We start from the raw sequence: 5195 nt of genomic DNA, 5'->3' as shown, positions 1-5195 counted from the left end.
GTTCCCAAAGTTGGGCTTGGGACCCAATTATGGGTCATGAAGCACCTTGGATAATCTCCAGAAATCTATTTAAAGGGTAATAAAATAATTGCTGATGTAATACTTTCCCTATAATTATTACAAAAACACAAAATAAGTAAAAACAAGTATTTATATTTGTGTAAAGCTGTTTATATTGTCAAAAAGCCTGTGTTTTTAGGGTTATTAACGAAGTTCATGTACTCAGGCCAGTAATATTTGGGGTCACAAGTTTTCGCCATGAATATTTTGAGGGGCAGAAGATAAAAAGTTTGGGAACCACTGCTTTATACAACACTGGTAAGGTGGTAAAATCTAATGTTTCATGTAGTTACGGTATCTTTTAGAAAATGTACCTCTAGAATGGAAACTAAACGCGTACGCTTGAGCTTTAAGAGTTATCTTAATTTTAACCTGAACAAAATCAAGTTTTGGGGGCATTTATCAAACTCATTCTCGATTATAAATGTGTCGACAAGGTGTGTCCGTGGTACCGAAGATGGCAGTATTTCCTGATTTTGTCGGAGTGGTCGCCGACCCTTCGCCGTGCGTTGCGACGCTGCCGTAACGTGGGGTTTCCCAGACCTGAATGCAGGGTTACCGCGCCCATCTCTGCTGTTTGATGGCCGGAGGAAGAAGCGACTGAGATCCTGGCGTGAAGGAAGAAACAGAGGGACGACGACGGTGGGAAGAAGAAGAAGAACAAGAAGAAGAAGGGCTGTTTGCGTTTAGTTGGACTGTGCGTCGAAACGTCGGAACGCTCAGACGGGACTCTCGAATCGCCTGCTTGGGTGAAAACCGCCTCATCTCTGCGCCTCTGTGCCGGTGTATCTCCCCCCCTCGGCGGGTCAAAAACTGGGTTCGGGGAGTGCCGCTCCTCGGAGGCTAAACTTGATCAATCTGAGCGCCTGGGTTGACAGAGGATAGACGCCATTTAGCTGTCCCTGGTCAATGTGATACAAACAACGGATACCTTCGACTGAAAGCGGGTAAGAGTGTGTTTTGATGTTTAATTTTGCGCTTCAGGAAACGCACAAGTGTCTGCAGTTGGCTAGCAGGGAAGACGAACGAAAAGGGTTAAACTGGGTCGAGCGGCTCCTCCGTGAGTTAGCTGCTGTGTTAGCCTGTTCGCTGGCTCCTTGTTGCTGCTAAGACTGAGGGCAGGGGAGGGGGGTCACTGTTAAATAACCCCAAGTAACTGTTTTTTTAACCCAGGGCTTATTTAACACCGTTGCTTTAAATCAACAACTCTCTGAGATTAAAAAAAAAAAAGAAAAGCTAATGGGTGATGCTAACGCTAATTAGCAGGTTAGTACGAGACACCACAAAGTCCGGATGTCTCTCTGTTAAACTAACTTTGAATAAATAAATAAAAGAGTTATTCAAACGACAGTCTCGGCTTCTATGAGACATGTCAGTCCACTAAATATGTTTTAGTTTGTGGCCACATGTTTTTATTTCTTCATCCGAATAAGAAGCGATTACCTTCTGGGCTAAGTTAAGTTGTAACTGTTTTTGCTTCCTGTGCCCCGGGTGTAAATAAAGTTGCTGATTGTTGATATTGCATAAGTAGAAGTGAAGTTTGGGTTTACTTAAACTGGGGGAGCATTATGTAGCATCATAGATTTCCAGCGAAGGAAGTCTAAAAATGGCTACTTGGCCGTCAGTACCACCCCCACTATCCGTGCAAACACGTCTCCACCAGGCTGCTATCCCTGTGTATTTATTACGAATGTGACAGTACTTGCGTGTTGTTCCCATATATCGTTTTTACGTTCGCTATTTATTATTTAAATTTTTTAGCATAGCTTCATTTCCAGCTGTTACAACGATCAGGCCGCCGGGTTGATCGGATTGACTAAGTTCATCCTGGTTTTAACTTCACTGAACCGAAACCAAACCACTGGATTATAACTGCTGTGTGGTGTCATGTCCACATCCATTCAGTGTTAGACTTTAGTTTATAGGATTGGGGGGGGAAAGCGGGGGCATTATATTTAAATACGCTGCGTGTTTTTGAGAACTGCAAGTGAAGTGCAGCTGACCTGCTGCAAGAAGAGGCCATAGCCATTTTAGTTTTTGTCTGTCAAACCTGGTGTCGACCTTAATTTGAACTTCTTGTTTTAACGATGCGAAAACAGGATTGACTAATTGGATTTTGACAATCTGTTTATCTTGATCCGCGGGTCCGTTTAGTTGCAGGTTCGGTTGTTAGGCTCCTGTGAACCGGGCCGCGGCCGCAGCTCCGGCACCGCACCGTCCATGACACAACACAAAGCTCTAAATGATTGTTTTTGTTTTGTTTGTTTGTTTATCGAAACAACATAAAATAAAACTCTGCAGAGGTTTTTTGTTCTTTATGTTTCGAAAGAGGGGTTTTGCACCGAGTTGTTCCAGGAAGCCACGCTGAGCGCCGAGGCGACGTACATGTTAGCCTGTGTCGCTTTCACGGAGCGGCAACGAAATCCAGCCAAAAAAATAATCCACCTCAGCACATACTAGATATGCTTCTGTCCAGGAAGTCGTTAGTATTTTCTAAAAATCCGTTTTGCCGCTTCACAAAGATTAAATTATTTGGCCAGTGGCCCCCCACCCCCTCCCTCCCTTCGCCGCAGAATGAATGGGTTCCTGTATTCAGGGCCCGAGCAGCTGCAACCAACAAGATGGCGTTCAGAGCCTTGTTCACCGCCGCTTTCTCTCAGACAGAAAGAGGCAGCTGCCGAGCATCGCATGGGCGTGCGAGGTGCCTTCGTTTATTTCTGCTCAGGAAAAGTACAGATTGTGTCGGTTTTGAATAATTTAAAAGGCTGTTTGAATTTCCTGCCTGATTGTTATGCCTCAGAAATGCAGGACATTAGTGGGAAAGTAAAAGGGTGTTGTGCGTCTTGACTGGGAATCTGATATCTGGGCAATCTTGTAACTGCATTTATAAATCAAAAAATGCATTTTAAATTTACAAATGCTGATCAACAACTTGGGTGTCATTTAAATGATCTGAGACTGAACCCTCAAAGATTTTCTCTGAATTCTGGCCTGTTTTCTCTAAAAGGCTTTGATTGTTGCATATATGGAAAAACAAAATGTGATCACATTATTCACTTGTCACATTTTACTTTAAAAAAATCAAACACACCTTTTATCTGTACTCTTGTCAATTATACAATTGTACTACCACATCTGAGATAAACACGCAACTGCTGTTTTGTTGTTTCTCTGTTTTATTTAAATTAATTTTCCCCTTTTGAATTACCATAACATTTGTTTGTATGTGAAGTGGATCAACACTGCATTTTAGATAATTACGATACTCTTATAATTTTCTGCCGACTGAAAATGTACAGACATTACTATCACTAAAATGTTATTTTGAAAACTTATATGTGTACATCCAAAATCATCCACTTATCACAACTCGTGCAGTAAATGGTTTAATTTTTTTTATATTCAACTTTTGTGACCTGAAAGTGACCCACACTAATATCTGTGTTTGTGGACATGGGTCTTTTCTTGTTAATGAACATCTGTGTAAAGAGGTCATAATTTGTTTCTATGGGCCATCCTGGAAAGAAGGTCTCTGTTTAAAACAGTTTTATAACCATCTGCCTACATTTTCCCCCTTTATACAGATAATGAGGTTTGTGTAAAATGAATTGTCAACACACTAATGTGTATTTATTTTTAATCTGCAGATACAGGCGATGAATGAGATTAGTCTCTGGATTTCACTCTTTAGGATTATATGGATTTTATACTTTATTTCTTACATGTTCATTGTTTGATGTTTGCTGTTAAAAGCAGAAAAGCATTGAAACTTTGCAGCCAAAAGCACACAAAGGAAAATTAATACTTGTTGAAAAAATCACATGTAAATATTAGGGCTGTGTATTGGCAAGAATTTGGCGATACGATACATATCATAACAGAGGGGTCCACGATACGATATATCCCGATATATTGCGATACTATAAGCAAGGCAGTATATTTTGATATATTGTGATTTTTTTGTCCAAAAGTTCTATTAAATAAAAACCTCTTACTGAAAAAAAAAAGAAAAGCTAATGTTTACTCACAATGCTAATGCTACCCTTACTCTCTGGCACCCAAGAGGTAGAGGAGCCAAATGGCTGGCTCACTGCTGCCAACTAGTTGTCAGAGACTGAACTACAACATAAAAATGAACGGTTGGCAAGAAGGTTGACATTTTAAACCTTAATTAAAAATCGATACAGGGCTTTAGAATATCGATACAGTATCGGGAAATGAAATATCGCGATATTGCAGTGTATGGATATTTTCTTACACCCCTAGTAAATATAGATATGTAATTAATAATTAAAATGTAAATGTAAGTCATATTGCATAATATATACCCATAACAAGTTAAGTTCTGTATAATGTGTTATACCTTTTTAGGAGTCAGCTATTTGTCAGCTATTTGTCAGCCTAGTAGTTCAGAGGAGCGAATATTCGTTTGAATTAGATTTCAAAATAAAGCCTTTGCTTTGTGTTACTGTTCCTTCATTATGTTGAAGTGTCAGCTTTGATTTAGTTGAAATATTCTAATGTTTGTGTGAAATTTTTGTTACTGAAGGAGCCATGGTGCAAAATTAACTGTACCACATGTGCTAAATGTGGTAAAGTTCTCATGGTTTTTATGATTTTATATATAAATATAATATGCAGATGCATCAACATCAGACATGTCACCCACCTCATGTAGTGTCTCCTGCACTTTCATGCCTTTTGTATATGTAGCTGAAGCTTTTAATCCCAAAAATGGCCACCCTGGTGCCATTTTCTCTTAATGGTTACAGTTTTCAAAATATAAATATGTAGGGCTGTGTATTGGCAAGAATTAGGCGATACGATACATATCATGAAAGAGGGGTCACAATATGATATATCCCGATATATTGCGATACTGTAAGCAAGGGGATATATTGTCCTGATGCATCTCAGTAATCCAGGTAAAAAAGAAAAAACTTGTATAGGTCTTCTGGACGGGTTCTTCTCTAATGAAACGTTTCGTCTCTCCTCCAAGAGACTTCTTCAGTCTGAGAGATTCAGGCTTTTAAGCCCTGCCTCCATGTGACTGATACTCACATCACATGGCTCTTTGACACCTGATTAACACTTATTGTTAACAGGGGGTAGAGTGATACTGCCAATAGCAGCAC

At 39.9% G+C, this 5195-nt stretch overlaps 1 protein-coding gene across 1 annotated transcript in view; it reads left to right on the top strand.

The window, feature by feature from the left end:
* Positions 1-710: 710 nt before the first annotated feature.
* Positions 711-5195, top strand: part of LOC106518944 (guanine nucleotide-binding protein G(I)/G(S)/G(T) subunit beta-1) — a gene marked incomplete at its 5' end in the record, with an annotated part of 40597 nt that continues 36112 nt past the window's right edge. Inside the window, 1 exon segment of the mRNA XM_014010394.1 lies at positions 711-1007.

The sequence above is a fragment of the Austrofundulus limnaeus genome, unplaced genomic scaffold, assembly GCF_001266775.1.
Source record: "Austrofundulus limnaeus strain Quisiro unplaced genomic scaffold, Austrofundulus_limnaeus-1.0 Scaffold68, whole genome shotgun sequence".
In the NCBI taxonomy this organism is placed as follows: domain Eukaryota; kingdom Metazoa; phylum Chordata; class Actinopteri; order Cyprinodontiformes; family Rivulidae; genus Austrofundulus; species Austrofundulus limnaeus.
The sequence above is the reverse complement of the archived record's forward strand: the minus strand, read 5'-3'. Positions and strand labels throughout refer to the sequence as shown.